At 38.6% G+C, this 16521-nt stretch overlaps 1 protein-coding gene across 8 annotated transcripts in view; it reads right to left on the reverse strand.

Moving 5' to 3' along the window:
• The window catches only part of TLN2 (talin 2), a 130720-nt gene that overhangs the window by 89626 nt on the left and 24573 nt on the right, over positions 1 to 16521 (reverse strand). For 3 of the 8 annotated variants that reach the window (XM_015638948.3, XM_019007931.2, XM_015638945.3), the window contains one exon: positions 3731 to 3813. The exons of 1 other annotated variant lie outside the window; for it this stretch is intronic. The gene's annotated coding sequence lies outside the window, so the exon portion shown is untranslated. Of the gene's footprint in view, positions 1 to 3730; positions 3814 to 5510; positions 5530 to 13653; positions 13787 to 16521 lie in introns of those variants that run through there. 4 more of the 8 variants (XM_015638947.3, XM_015638941.3, XM_015638943.3 and 1 more) reach the window with 3 other exon arrangements.

Here is a 16521-nt window from a genome sequence, read left to right on the forward strand (position 1 = left end):
TAAGTACAAAGATATCAACCTGGAGGGTGCAGAAGTAGCCTGGCAACCTCAGACACCACACGCTGTCTGGTGTGGCTAATCAGAGCTCTTGAAACTCAAGCAAGCAACCAAAAAAAGCATAACCTTTCATTTCATCAGTTAGAACACAAGGAACTGAACACTGTACAGCACTAAACATTGTTTATTCCGTTTGCAAGCACACACAGACAACTAAAACGCAACAACTCTCTCACAACTCCCTGCCCTAAGAAAAGCCCTGCTCAACCACTGTGGCTGTATATACACACACCACACGTGCTGGCAAGCAAATATACCTTAAAAACCTTCAAGTATCTCAGAAAAATTCACTGCATTTATCTGCAGCATGCACTACTAAGTTTTACAAACAAACTACTTGGGGAAAAAAATCCCCACAGCAAAACAAAGATGAGCCAGGACAAGTTTTGAAAGGTTACTAAGAGAGCAGGCTGTAATTATTAGTAAGCATTAATTGATACCATTCTCAGCTCACGCTTTATAATCATACAGCAACAGCATCTCTTTTGGTAAGAACCCAGCAAGGAAGTTCTCTCAGGCAAAATATTTGGGTCTAATTAAGAGTTGTTTATAGGACAATCCGCTTATTAGCAATTGAACTTCAGCTTGACTTTTTAAGTCAAAAGGCCTATTTGCAAACTAACTTGATGGTATGTATCTTCAAGAGGAAGTATGAATTACAAGGAACTACAGGAGGAATGTCACTGTCCCAAACAGAGCTGAAACAGCTTCAAGGTAAGATAAGAAAGAGCTTGATTGGAGTTAGTTGTAACAGAGCAATCATGAGCTGCAGGAGCAAGAGCCTTCACTGTGGCAAGTCAATGACATGTCTTGGAAGAAGCCTTCCAGACTTCTTTTCCTGTTTTGCAGGAACAGTGGAAGAGAATACCAAAACCAAAAGCAAGAGTTTCTGCAGGAATCAGAAGAGAATCACATCCTTTGGCTAGGTTCCTCTCCCAGAGTCCTTGGGAGGACAGTAGTAAATGTATGTATGCACAGACTATGACTACAATGGTATCTGATGTCATCAAGTGAACCATGTAAACTATTACATGCAATTCCTCTCTGAATCTTTCAATATTGCTTGTTGGAAGTTCCATGAAGAGGCAGACTGTCCAGGATCAGATGCTGAATCAAGTCCACCAGAACAATTCACTTAATGGCATTTCTTCAACCTTTGCTTTACATGGTTTTATGCCTTGGAACTACTCCACAGGCAGCTGAGCTGCATTCTTGAAACAAAATGCAGCATGTTAGAAACCAAGACACTGGACACTGCCTAAGGTAAGCAAGAATACCTGAGAATGTGTTTTTTGGAACTTGAGCTATTAATATCTTATTCTCCTACAGCAATCAGACTAAATCAGCTTTAAAAAACCTAAGTACACAAAAGTAGTAAGAGGTACAACCCATATAAACTCAAACAGCTCAACAGATTGGGTTTTTTTCTTCATCAGCATCATGTAAGTTCACTACAACAAAGCCAAGCACTACTTAAATCTAAATTATAATTAATTCAGTTATGTTTCTACCCCTTTAAACACTCTACTTTAAACATCTACTGTAGTACCATCCAGACAATTTTTCCTCACAAGCTACCACAATTTGGTATCAACATGATATTAACACTATTTTTAAAATAAATTACCATTCTTTATTAATTTTAATGTCATGGAGATAGAAAAGGGTTTAAAAAAAATAATAAAAAATAAAAAGCCCTGCATGTCATGTGAAGACAGTAATTGCAATCCAGCATACATCCCTCATCAGAAAGGTGGTCACATGGAACTGGCAATGCTGGAAAACACAGGTAACAGTTTACACACAGTCTGCAATTCACAGGGTGTCATGCCAAGGAGAAAAACAGCAGATCATGCAATCTCCCTCCAATGGGTTGAAATAGCAACTAAAAAATCCTTTTCTTTCTTTTCCAACCTCCACTAACTTCGTGAGATTTACAGACACAGTTTACCATCCACACATTACCAGTCACAGTTTACAATTTTTAGAATACTAATGCTTTGGCTGATGTTATTGCAGCAAGGTTGAATGACCTTAGTGCATGCTCCCTTCATTTTCTGATGCCAGCACCAGAACAGAGAGGGAAGGAACAACAAGGTGTCTCAAATTTAACCATTTCACACCATCTCAAAGGCTGAGTTCCAGCTCTAAACAATTTTTTTAACCCCAGTTCAGGCAGAGATGTCAGACTCTGCTTCTTGATTACTAAATTATTTTTTATTAAAAAAAGAACACTTCTTCCAAAAGAAGAAACAAACAGGGAATGGCTAATCAAAAGAGTTTGAACAACTAATAGAGGGATAAAGAGGGGAAAAAAAAAAATAGCAGCTGAGGAAAGGAAAAAGACCCATAGCTATAGACTGCAGAAAGCTCAGTTACTGCCAGAATTACCAACACTAATGAAAACAGAAAAGCTGAGCAAGAACAGTGTGCTTGCACCCATCAAATCAACATCTCTGTCACAGGCACAAAAAAGGACAAGACGAAGATAGAGCTCCAGCTTTAGGAGTACTCCATACCCCCAAGGTAAAAGCTCACAACTTTGTAACAACAATAAGGAAGGACAGAAATCAGAAGCTGGTGTAATCCTTATAAAAAATTATGAACAGGGTTAAGTTTGAGAAAAACCTATATTTTAGAAGGGAACAGGAATGAACCCCAAAACATCCAATGCTTCTACAGCAGAGACAGAGGAAGAAAGAAATCATGAAACATGGCTGAACTTTTATCAGGGTGTAACAGGGTGTAAAACTGAAGTCAAACCTCATCCTACACCAAATGTGCCCAGAAAGAACACATCTTACCAATAAGCTCAAAGTCAGCTTGGCAGACTTCAAATGGTTGAAGCTAAATTCATATATTCTGTTATTGCTCTTAGCAAAGCCTACTTCAAGATGTACCTAAAAAACCTCCATTTAACCTTGTCCTTAGACATATTTGATACAAACTGGCATGTTGCTTAATTATAGGCTGCTTTGAAAGTTCACTGAAGACATTTTTCAAACATGGAAAACTGCACGAGAAAATTCCATTAGTGATCTTTCAGTATTTCAAGCACCATTTCCAGATGAGCAGTCAAAGCCAGAGACACATTTAGAACAGTAATGTGGACAAGGTCAAAGTAACTCCAATGGATTAAGAACATAGGGTGAGATTTATCAACATTTTGCCCAAAGCCAATTTTACCACTCAGTGATATTCTCTTCTGAGAGCATTGCAGTACAGAAATGGGAATGTATCTGTGAAGTTATTCTAGTGAAGATTTTTCCTTGTTCTTTTTACCACCTCTTATTCAGATGAAAGAGTTAAGTCATCATCTTAGGTATTTATTTCATACCAATGAAAGGCATGGCCCTTTTTCCTAAGGCTTAGAGAAATCACTTATTACATGATCATATCCTCTAGTCTCCCTGGCAACTGTTTCAAAACAGTCAATATCTGTCAGAGCCAGGTTCTTCTCCAGGCTGTTAATTACAATATTTACTTGGCACTTCCATATTCATACATCACATTTAGTTTTCAGCTCAACTTCTCTCTTCATAAACACAGCCACAGAAGTATATATTTCACATACTCTCTAAGGGAAATTTTATACTAATACATACAAGCTTTTAAATTACTGTAGGTTTTATTCAATTATATGCACAACAAAGAAAATTAAATAGGACCTTACCTCAAAATTAAACTTCATTTAATAGAAAATAAGTTTGTCTGAAAGTACTGTTTGATCACATGGAAGGCTTCCAGCAACCAAGTCTGTAACACAAAATACAAACAAGTTACTTACCCCCAGTTCAATAATTTATATTTTTCAAATACCTTCTCAATACCTCTCTTCTCAACACACTGGAAAGAAAACAACCCAGTGAGTTGTAAGTTTCCTTTTCCCTTCAGAAGTCAGAATTTGCATTGCCAAAATGTATTTGCATTCAAGAAAATAGATTTCAGTCCAGGCTTCTAAATTACTCACACAAGAGTTCATAATAATTGAATTAATGATCTTTGACAGGTAAACACTTTTAAATTGCCCAGTCAATTAAGTCAACAAGTCTGGATGTTAACATAAATTAAACTATCACACTGAGCTCTCAAAACCATTTATTTTGCATTAACTGTGCTTTTCCATGATTTATTATTGTCCCTGTGTGGAATAACAGTCTAAAGCACCACAACTCAGGCCCTTCTGAAAGTATGGTACAAAAAAAAAAAAAAAAAAAAATTGTTTTGCTTTTAAAAGATGACAAACTTTCAAGGCTTTGGCTGTTTTGAGGAGGTGAGCTTTCTTGTTTAGAGATCTTCAGGCTTTGTTTATTAGACTTTGTTTTCTTTTTTCCCCCCTATGTTTCTTAGAATCATTTGTCAGTTTTTACTCTAAACAAAAGCTAATATATCATAATGGTTTAATAATCATGAGGCTGGGCAAACCAGTCTGCACACAAGCCATTTAGCAATTCTGGATCCCCACAGTGCTCTGAAATAAACACCAGCTTCTCTCCCAGCATCTCAAAACCCCTCCAGGCAAAATATTATCCAGACCTAGGACTTGCTGCTAGCAAAGCCTTGTGTTCCATGTGTGCAGTTGTGGATGGCTCTCATCCCATTTTTATATCTTCTGCACAACCTAAAAATTCAAATGAAGTTCTGATCCCCAGAAGCTATCAGAATTTTAAACCAGTTCATGCATCAATTTAGAAAGACCAGGATGTTAAAGAATAAAGATAGGCTTTCATTCAGCTACATAGCAGGGAATACCCACAGCAACAAAAGAATTCTTGCAAATTTTAACCAACCAAAGCTGGCAAAACAGTTCTGATGAAACAAATTTATCACTGAATGTTTTTCTTGTCTTCTTGGTTGGTTAGAAAAGTGTTTTTTTGCTTTCAATGGACTTTTAGGCAACATTAACTCTATGCCAACACAACTGTTAACTGCAGGTTTACAGATTTAATGCAGGCTAGAGTAAATCAGTACACTTAAGGCAATTATTTCAGCATCCAATTGAGCCCCTGCACTAAAACTGGCAATGCAGTAGTTTGCTACATTGAAATTTAGATCCCTGATCACGCTCATCCAACTTTTCAATGCCTGCCGAGTCTCCAGTAAGGTGCAAATAACACACAATTACATCTAATTAAAGGTATGTCAGCAGCAGGCACCTCATGGGTTTCCCACTAAAATAAAAGGTCAGGATAAAATCAAGTTCAGCACACAGAATATGTGTATCTGATACATTCTCTTAGGTGGCTGTGTCAGTGTATAAGGGATTGAGCTGCATGATAAGTATCTGTATTACAGTAAAATGCCAAATTCCTGTTCAGTACAGCCCACGAAGTCACCAGCCACCCTAATTCCTGGACATCACTATGTCCTTCTCCATACTTGCATATATTTTAAAGTTCTAAAATTTGCATCAAGTGCAGTTGAGAAGTAGTTTAGTCACTTGCTACAGCTACCTGTCTTGGTTCTTAGTCCTTTGTTAACAAAGACACCAGAAGCCCTTTCAAGTCCCCATGTTCTGTAAGCACAAAGCACCAGCCAGAAGCATCTTCAGCTCTATTCAGAACCACCATCAATGAAGGCTGACACTTTCTGGACTTGTATCAAAAACTGAATGCCTGTAGAACAAACCACATCTAGGAAAGAACAAAACCAGATGTAGCAGAGAATGAAGAACCATCCCAATATTGCTTCTTTCTAGCTGCACCACACAAAAGCCCCCAGATAAATTTTCCAATTCAATACATGTTGTTACCATCATGATGATTTAAACAGTTGTGAAACTGCTTTGAAATTGGCCCTTTTCAAATGCAGTTCCAAAACAGAATCATTGCTTAAAAGAAAATAAAAAATAAAAATCAAGCAAACAGAACAAAACCCCCAATAGCTTGTTTTTTCCAAGCTGTACACCAAACATGGGTATCTAGAAAGCTATTTCTCTGGAGTTTATCAGGAGGGTATATGTACTTAAGTGTTAATGAGACTAAGTACTTAAGTATTAACTTAAGTTAATACATAAGTATTAATGAGACTAAGAAGAAAGGAAAGCAACTGCTGTCTTAACAGTTTACATCAAGGGATGAAACAACACAATTTATTTGCACATATATTACCAGAGTAACTCAGTGAATAGAATACCATGTTTCAAAATAACTTAATTTTAAATAGCAGATTTTAAGTCATCAGAATACTTAAAAGTAGAAATATGAATATATCTTGTGGAGTCTGAGAAAAAATTTGCTTGTACTATTATATATATATATGTATATAAAGACTAGCTGGAACAAATGTGAATGAAGCAACACTCATTTTTCAAGTGGGTTAATTACTGCTGAAGCAGCCATATATTTTTTTACTTATCAACAGGGAAATAGACCCTAAAAAAAAAACCTATTAATCACTGTTTTTTTATTCTATTGTCCTCACTTCCTGGAATGTAGTCAGAGATGGAACTAGACTGCCCAGAAGCCCAGTCAGCAAAGCAGCTGCCCTGAACCTGGGATTTGTTTACAATTCTGTTGCAGGGTGGGAGCAATGAGTGCATAAAGCACCTAATTCCAGAAGTTTACACAGGGCTTTCTGAATATTTGGAGTATTTCTTAGCAGTAGGCCCCTGGCTCCCCTCCCCTTCTTTTTCCTTAGCTGCAGCTACATTTCTGTGAAATGCTTTTGGTTCAAATATTAGTGATGTTATTTACAGAACAAGAAAACTGAATAAAGAACAGCACTGAAGTAGAATGTACTTTCTCAATTCTACTGCAGATTCCTACACTATGAATTAGAAGTAAATTACAGTTTTGCCTTTATTGATATTTCCTAGGTATTCTCTAAATTCTTGGTGGTAACAGTTTAATTCAGTAGCATTTGGATTTCAGGCTCACTGAGAGGAAACAAATTCCAGCATCATGTCATACTACATTTTCTGAATGTGGAAGATATCTCTGCCCATGTATTTCCTTTGGGTTTATGATGTGTGTTTTTTCTATGCTGTGTTTTGTGGGCTGTTCTTTTTGTTTGTGCTTCTTTTGATTGTGTGGGTTTAGGGTTTTTTTTACCATAACCAAATCCAAATCTATGGTCCATGACACAGGGACATGTGAAACATATGTTTGGCATTTACCACCCCTTTACTGTAGCACCTCTGCTAAATGAATCTGCTAATAGTTTAATATTTTAAAGCTACAGACAGGGAAATAGACATAATAGCTACATACAGTTATATAGACATATAGCTATAGACAGCTACTTTGGGATATTGGGAAGTTTAGTTTAGGACATCTGGAACACTGAGAAGTATAGTTCTATGATCAAGTTCCAAATTATGTTCCTTGCACATAATAAAGATATGGAATGGCTGCTCCAGACTGGTACTAATTCAGATGTTCTGTAGTGGGACTTCTTTAAATTCCATTTCCTTCTTACCTGTCTTTGTTACTTGCTTCAAGACTACATCATAAATGATCACAATTCATCTAGTAGAAGGTCTTCAGCATTTAGGCAAATCTGACAACCCCCCCATATGAAACTATACTCTCAAATGTAATCCTTCCCTACTTGAAACACAATGTTATTCCTTAAAAACTGTGAAGTTTTTTAAAGTGGTAGTGCAAGCCAGACTTTCTGGGAACCTCAGAGATGGTGGTGGCTCATCCCTGCATGCACTGGTCTGCCAAAACTCAGCTTTCAGCCCCTCAGGACCTATTATTGCTTCAGTCTTATCAGGTCTTAACTACTGTTTTTCAGCTATCAATCCTTACAACAACCTGCACATCTGGGATAACAGTTTTGAGAAAGTCTGACAAGGTAGAACAAACAAGGATCTTCCGCTTTTATATTATCCTCATTACCTCAGTAGACTGAAGAGCTTCCTTTTAAAGAGCAATGGTTTGTAAAGTTTCTGTATCTTCACACCAAGTTGTTAAACACTTAATTTAGGCAACACATTAACTATCCCCACAAGGAAACACAGTGAACCACAAATACACTAAATAGTTAAAGTGCATGTTAGCATATAAATTTGTGATGTATGAAGTGAGAAAGTATTTTGAATTCAAACCAGAATGATACAAAACAAACTCCTTTCTGTTAGCATACCAACAAAACTTTGATGGACCACACCAGTCTGCAATACAGAGAATCTCCAAACAAACAAACAGCACCAGTCCTAGATGTCCTGAGAACAAAACCTGGTCACCAAACAAAATGCAGCTACGCTGAGGTGTGGGAGGAAGTGATTCCGGGCCAACTCTCTATACATACACGTACATATATGTTGTTACTTTATACATGCAAGCACTCATGGCCTTTACAGAGCTCATCATGACCTTAGCTGGGTGTTCTCCAACTCCATCATATCAGCACACTCTGCATTTTCAACACAGTCAAGGTGAGAAGTTTCCAACAGGAGCAAGTCTATTGCAGAGATACACCCCATGGTTCATCCCAAGTTCAAAACCACATCAGCACTTGGGAAAAAACAGAATTTCAGAACTCTAGGAAAGAAACATGGAGAACATCCAATAAACTATTTCTGGGGGAAATAAAGGCCAAGGCACAGCTTGTTGATTTTCTTGTATGCTTGAAGCTTATGTTCTCCCAGTACCATGACTTGGTATCAAGGCTCCCATACAGAATTTCAACATTAACCATGATTTCTAAACTAGTTTCAAATACATTTCCCTCTCCAAGTACCAGCCATTTTTGCAAGTGAGTGAAGACACATCAAATGGATGAAGAAGCTGAGTGTCCACCTCCTGCATTCACTTCTCGAAGGAGGAACGTGTGATGTGACTGGGAAGGGGAATTAAAAAGGCAGCTATAATCACTACTACTTATTAGTGTTCCTCAGCAACTGAGAATTTAGTATGGTTACAGACTGCACACATTACTGCTTCACTACATCAGAAATGCATAAAGCAGTTCCTTTTCTGCCTGATTTGCCTTGAAGGACATTAAGTTAACATTTCAGAAAGAAACAGCACTTCTTTAACTATGCAGCTGCCAAATCAATTCTTTCTGATTCAAATATGCTTTGAATTTCATAAGATCTTTCCACAGACATAAATCTTTCAGTCCCAAGCACTTCCTGTCATTTTAATTACTTCCCTTCAAGTCCCCTGAAGAACAAAAATGATGCTTTGCAGTGTTCACAGACAGGATGAACAGCACTTACTGTGTCCTAGGGGAGAACACTGTCAGGAAGGGCTTTTTAAGTGGGGGGAGGAGGAGAGGCAATGCTGGAAAACACATACCTAAGAAATACATACTGTAAACACTCAATTGAAATTGAAAACATGAGAAAACCTCAACCTCCTTCTCACTCCCCCCTCCCAGTAAAAGGAGGAGAGATGCCTTCTCTTGACAGACTGAGCTTTCCAAGCACCTGAGGTTGGAGAACACAAAATAATCCTTTTCAAGCTGCTTCCCCTACTTCTAGATATGTGGTGGTCTTAGATTAAGGGCTTTTTATATAAATATTTTATATTTATTCAACAGGGTAAGGAGCAAGCAAATCTCCATCACACTTGTGCACTGACATGGTCTTGAACCAAGTCAGACCCTCAGCTGTGGACACAGATTGTCAAATCTCAAGTAATGTCCTTTCCAATCACCCCCATCCTGGAGATGTTTCCATTTCACATCATCTGCTGCACTGTGGTTTACCTCGAAGTTACCTCCTGTAAACCAGCTCAGACTCCCATAATCCTGTTGCAAAGACATTTAAATCAGGTCACCCTGAGGCAATTTGCTAAAGAGAAAGCATTGTTTGCCTTCATGTCAACTAAGCTACTTAAACACTGCAAAAAAACTTCAAGTACTCAATCTCAGTCCCTCAAAGCTGGTTTCAGTTGTTTAAGGCAATTTTAAGGCAGGTAGACCTGCAAAACTGAGGCTGCAGATGGAGACAATGCCCTTTACCTGCCATTGAGAAGTGGAGCTAGCATGGTTGACCTGTACAGCTACAGGATTTCATGGCTAAAAACAAAAAAAAAAAAACAAAACAAAACAAAAAAAAACCCCAAAAAACCCCTCAACCTCAACCAATACTCCCCCAAACCCCCCAAATGCAAAAAGAATTAAAACAGAACTACTCCACATTGTCAGCAACACATCAAAGCATCTGTATGGAAGAATGAACTGACTTCCAGCACTTTGAATAACAGAGATCCCAAAGAGATATATTTTCCCTGATTTTCCATTCATTGTCCTGGAGTTGAAGCCAAAAAGAACCCAACTAAATCAAGCAATTTTCCTATCTGGTCTTTTTGAAACACTCTAACATCAGTGTGCACAGAATGAAGGCTTTAAAAAGGAACAGGTAAAACCTTGCATCCTTAGCTCCAGCTGGCATATTGCATTTCAGTATTTTCACAATAACATACAGTTGATATCCAAAGTTAATTCAAAAAGTTTTTTTGTACAATGTCTGCCCAAGGGACTGATTCCACTGCATTCGAAAAGCACATCTGAAGTGTTTATTGCTTCCAGATTTTGAAAGGAGAAATTACTATTATAACTCAGCTGAGTTGTCTTAACAGCTCTGCTAAAATATCTTTGGTTTGCATCCCAAAGTCTCACTTCAGAAAATACATGTTTCCTGTGTATTTATTCTCTAGGCATACAAAGCCCATATTCAATGTTTAAGCAGAAAAATACATTTAACAAGAAAGATGAATGCAGTCCAACACTTACAGTCCAGGCAACTTGAAACACATAGCAAAGTTTTGGGACTAAACAACACTGCCTAACCTTCCCAATCTCTGCCAAAAAGCCAAAACACTACATTCAGAATTTGCAGTAAAAGCAAAATTTGATAATCATGACCTGTGTCCAATTCTGTCTGCATTTTATGGTTTTATCAGATCAAGTTAGCACATAGGTGACCTCAGTGCTGCAGACATGTGAATTATGTCACACAAGAAGAGCCACAGCCAATCCAGGCAGACTCCAGCTCATGATAAATGAAACTGATGTGTAACATTCAGACCTGGAGATCCAGTAATGCAACAGCTCAGCTACAGATTGAGCCCAGCAATCAGAGAACAGGCACTTAACAGAAATGCAAAAACATCTCAAACTTCTGCCCAGAGAGCTTTTGCTGTGAAAAGGCACAGATCTTAAAATTAAAATAAAAGAGTCTAACAAGAATGCAAGTGACTGTTTAGTGCAACAGCTAAAATACCTGCTCAGTAATCCTCATTTTGGTCACAGATCACAGGAATGCATGAACCAACATCAGGGAAATGATTAGCATATTATACATAAGCCATTTTGGATGAACAGAGACAGTGACATGTCCATTATTTCTGGTGAAATAATGCAACTGTACTTTGGTAGATAGCATTTAACATGTCAACAGGCCAAGTGGCAATATCAGAATTCAACTTGCATCTTTACTGCCATGTTTCTAAATCTGTAGTTCAGATATTAAATAGGTTTATTATAACAATTTTTAAGTGCTCCTCATTATGCTTTAGGTGATAGATTCCACTTCTGTCATAGTACACTCTGGAAGCAAAGCTTCTGACTTGTCTGAAAATTCAGAGCAGCCCAACTCAGAGCTGAGTTCTGGATTTACTTTCACTCCAGCTGCTCTTGTGAATGATTAACACTCAAGTCTTCTACAACTATGTGTTGCTGGCTCCTTGCATAGCACTTAGCTGTACAAGCAGATGGACAACAAGCTCTTGGAAGCAATTCTGCCAAGAATGTCCCAGCCAAATGCTCTTTTTGGACTGGAATGGGGAGCAGCATGTGGGAAGTACCACACTTCTGGTTGACATGTTTGCCACTTGGAATGTTGCCCTGAACCGGCAACTGGCAAATATTTACAGAGGAAAATTTTCTTGGTTAGAAAGTGACAGGGGACACACCAGACTGAGGGCATGGAGGATGGCAGATCAAGTCTTGTATTCAGAAGCAGCACTGTAGGATCAAACAGAGACTAACTGCCTCATGATGTTTGTGTAGCTTCAGGAAACACACAAAACAAGCAGAGGAGCAAAGTTTTAGCAATGTAAAATACTCAAATCCACAATATCCAACTCTTCTGAAATATTTCTGAACTGCTGGAGGGGAGAGGTTCCCTCTCAGGGAAAAGACCAAGGATCTGAAGAAAAGCTGAAGAAATCTCCATGATTCCCAAAACTTAGCCAGTGCATTTGAGAAAGGCTTATCTATTCTGTCACTGTTTCTACCTCCTTGTATCTTTGCAGCTGCACAGAAATCTATGAAGGTGCAGAGTATTAGCCTCTGATTGCAAAAGTCCATAGGAGCATGGACCCAGAAATGAAGGCTTAAAAAAAATCAGGTGACAGAAAAGACTTTCTCACAACAACCAGATGGTTGGGAAAGTAAAACAACCTTAGGGTGGACAGTCTATGTCTCTGAGCTTTTATGCCTTCTGTACAAAGGACACATACACCTGGCGTGACTGAATTACTTTAATTAAATTATGATACTGAAATTCTAGTCACAGGGAAAGCAGGCAGGAAAAAAAATGGGGAAAAAACAGAAATGAAGGTTTTCTCATTTCTTTCTTCCATTATTTTCCCTAGACATGGGTATGTATAATGTTAACAATCCTAACCTTTTTGCAACACAGGCAGCAGAGAGAACGTTCAGAAAATGCTAAGACAAGAAAAGTCTCCTGATAAATAATACTGACACATGAAACAAGAATTGAAAGGAAATGCCCCTGTACAAAGGAAATGTGTATACAGGTGCTGTACAACTATCACAGAGTGTATTTTTAAAACAACAAAATCAAATTTTACAACAAAATCAAGATAACAGAAAAAACAAACAGCTGTATCTGCAGAACCTTCTGCCTTGACATCTGTGCTCCAGTTGAACTGACAGGTCATTGCTGCACAAAACCTCCACAGAAATCAGGCTTTGGGGAAGAGAGGGACACCTAGCCATGCTCACGTGCCCATGAAATGGCTGCAATTTTAAGACAATAAAAGATATTCTTAAGAATTTCAGAGATGGAAGTAGCTGCAAAGAGGGTCAGTGTAAAAACAACCAGGATTGTGGCAACTTGGGGGATGGTTTTCACCTCAGGGGAGCCAAATGTACCCTCACAAAAACACAGTAGCTTTCTTCAGTGTCATGGGGTGGTTTATAATTCACCCAGAAACTTCTGTACTCTCTAGTTGAAGTCCAGTTTCTCTAAAGTTTTCATCTCCAAGTTGCAAAGGAGGTTTTTTTCCCCCTTTAACTTCCATTTCTGACAGCAACTGCTCCACGATAGTTTTCCAATTCCCCCTACCAGGCACTTCTTTGAAACAACCAAGATTTTTGGACATGTTCCAAGGCATCTCTCATTCTCCACAGAGATTTAGAAGCACTCCCAGCTTCCCCACCGGTCCAAGAAACAAGCAGTTGTTCTGTCATGTGGTCCATTTTCACTATTTTCATGAAAGCAGTCACCCCTCTGAGGACCAGAGTAAGCTGTCAGCCTTTAAAAGTGACAATTACAGCAGAGATGCCAAAGCCCTGACCCACCCTTTGAAGAAGACACCACATGTGCAGCCACACAATTCTCCCTATGCACAATGCAGCTGAATGCTCCCAGTGGCACCAGTAAAAACTTACTGAAGTTACATTGTACCTCCAGATCTTCCTCTGCGGCAGCAAAAGCCCTGCTTTAGTCCAGTTGTCCAGAACAAACTTCCACTGTAATTCCAGGGCTTTATTTCACACAGGGCATTGTGCACAGCAATGTGAGCTGGAGAATGAGAAGACACTGTCAACAAGCAAAGCACATTTCAGCCACATGGTCAAATTCCAGTTGTGACCCTATTCCAATACACTGCAGTAGGGTGATAAGAGCCAACAATACTTGAATTTAGCCCAGAGGGACAAAAAAAAATAATAAATCCATGTTTCTGTGGTTATGAATTGTAAAACCTAAATTTTCAAAGGTCTCAGCTCCAAATTAAATATTCACACAAAAAGAAACTTCCAATAATGAGACAGTTTCCAGAAAAGTTCAGGGGCTACATGATTCAGTCCCCCAAGGACTTTGCCTTCCCACACAAGCTGTAAATTTGAATGATACTCGGAATAGGTTTTTTTCTGTCTTTTCTGTAACTAGAATTTGTAGACACTTATGTTAGAATGCTCATCAACAAGTAGCCAAATTTCCAAACAAAACTAAATTTTAAAAACAGAAGTAGTGATTCCAAGACAATTAGTTACTGTGCTATTTGATAACTTGCTAAAGATAACTGGAAATTGGTGTTCTTTTTCTTCTTGACTACCAATAGCTTTATTCACGATTATTTATCCATTGAGTGAAAGATCAAAACCAATATATACATTATACATGCCATAAGAGGAAGCTGGCATCCTATTCCCTTCCTGTTTGCTGCCTCAGAGAGCGGATGTAATTTCTCATGTCTACCCACAATTTCTTATAAACATCCATAACTTGACTAGAACGATCTAGAAAAAGGCCTGACTGCCAAATCCATTTTTGGAACATTAGTTTGCAACCAACATATCTGAGAACATCTGCAATGCAGAAAAATCCAATCAAGTGCAGAGCTTGCTGTCACACCACTGAAGGTCATTTATGCTCTTGATGTGATCCCACAGGTTTCATCTGTAAAATGCAGTTTCCAAAGCTGCCTCTTTCTGGCTGTGTCTCTCCTCACTTTGTGCAAGGTGCTCAGTCAGGAGAATCCTGCGTGAAAACTGCTATGGTTTAAAAACCAAGCAAAATCCAGCCATGGCAGGTAATTTCTTACCTCTGGAATACAATACCAGTTCAACTATAGAAAGTTAATAGTTAAAACTTGAATAAAGAAAAGAGGTCAAACACCAGTTTCTTTCATTTCAGCACTTACATACTATACAATGCAATGAAATTTGACTGCAGCCACTCAGGCTTTCTTAGGTCATTAATTCTATTTTATGCCACATTTCTTATGGCAAGACAAAATTTAACTGCTTAATCAGCATGCAAATTTTCATGCAATAATTATACAGGAATCTTCACCAACCATGTGTTTCTCCTTTAACATTCAATTAACACATTCCACTATGGATGCTTCAGTACAATTTCATCCATTTCTGCCATCAAATTGAATAGATTATGTCATTACACGACAATTATGACAGCCTACAACTCATACTCAGACACCCTGTTACTTAAGCAACTCCACAGTCCCCACAAACTAAACATTACCCTTTAGCCTAAATTGATTTGCTTCACATTAACTTCATCATACCATCTCCTATTCCCCTAGTAGTACAGGACATTCAGAAGAATGTGCAATTAAATTAAAATTAAATTACACTATGACATGAAAAATAACTGTTTACACAGTATTATAAAAAATATCTAAGTCCTTCTTATTTTCAAACTCTAGATTGCAAATGCTGGACTTCTGGGCTCTGCTCTAAGGGTATATTTAGTGCTGATATACTGCTCACATCTCAGATTACACTATTTAAATCTAAAAGGCAATGCATGCGTTCAAGAGAACTGTTAAGAGTAAACATGGAAAGTTCCTGTGGACTAGGTTAAGCCTTATAGAGATATAAAATCAGGCATTACAAGGGAGAACTTGGACATCTTGTTCGTCACATTTTTTAGCCTTCAAAGGTGTCTGTACTAATTCATCAGCTCAAAATGAGAAGAGAGTAATTGCTCTCCCTATTAGTGGAGAAGCCCCTTTTCCCACCAGGCTGAGACATAAACAGGGCCACCACACTCTCCATAAGGCCCAGATAAAAGCTAAGTCCTGTGGTTTCCAAGCCCTTCACCCTTGAAGGATAACCAACCACAAAAACCACAAGAGCAAAAGGACCAGAAAGTATTTCTTTTGTACAGCCAAGCTATGAAATCTTTCACAGCCTTGCACAGGTGCTTGATAGCTTGAGACTGCTTAAATAGCTTGATAGCTTGAGACTTGCTTCTCTGGATATGGAGAGGAATAACAGTGCCCCTTCCAAAGCAAATATACAGCCTTGAAAAGGACCAGTAATGACTGTGCAACCTGAAGACCAGACGGTAGAAAACAGCAGGCTGAAGGGGAAGATAAAGAGAAGGGCTTGGCAGCAATTCCTCCTTCCATGTAGTACTTCTGAAAAGACTGCAGCATTCACATGTGGTGATAAGAAGCTTGAGAGACACAACCACAGGAGGCTGAACACCTGGGAAACCATTTGTGGCTCTCCAAAACAATTGCCTTATGCAAGTCAATCCCCTGCAGAGCTACAGCTTTTGCTGCGCTATCACCAGAGCCCCTGTCCTTTATGTTAGGGAAAACTCACCCCTTTGCTGACACATGCTCAGAGCTCAGATTTTCAGTTGAACCAACCTCACTTGTTGAAGTGAAGAAGAAATACAGCACCTCACTTGTACCTAAGTGAATGTTAGCAGTATTAAGCAGATCCTAACTGGGTTTAACTCCTTACCAAAAGACTGACCTCAACCACATGCATGGCACCTTC

The sequence above is a fragment of the Parus major genome, chromosome 10, assembly GCF_001522545.3.
Source record: "Parus major isolate Abel chromosome 10, Parus_major1.1, whole genome shotgun sequence".
NCBI classification, from domain to species: Eukaryota; Metazoa; Chordata; class Aves; order Passeriformes; family Paridae; genus Parus; species Parus major.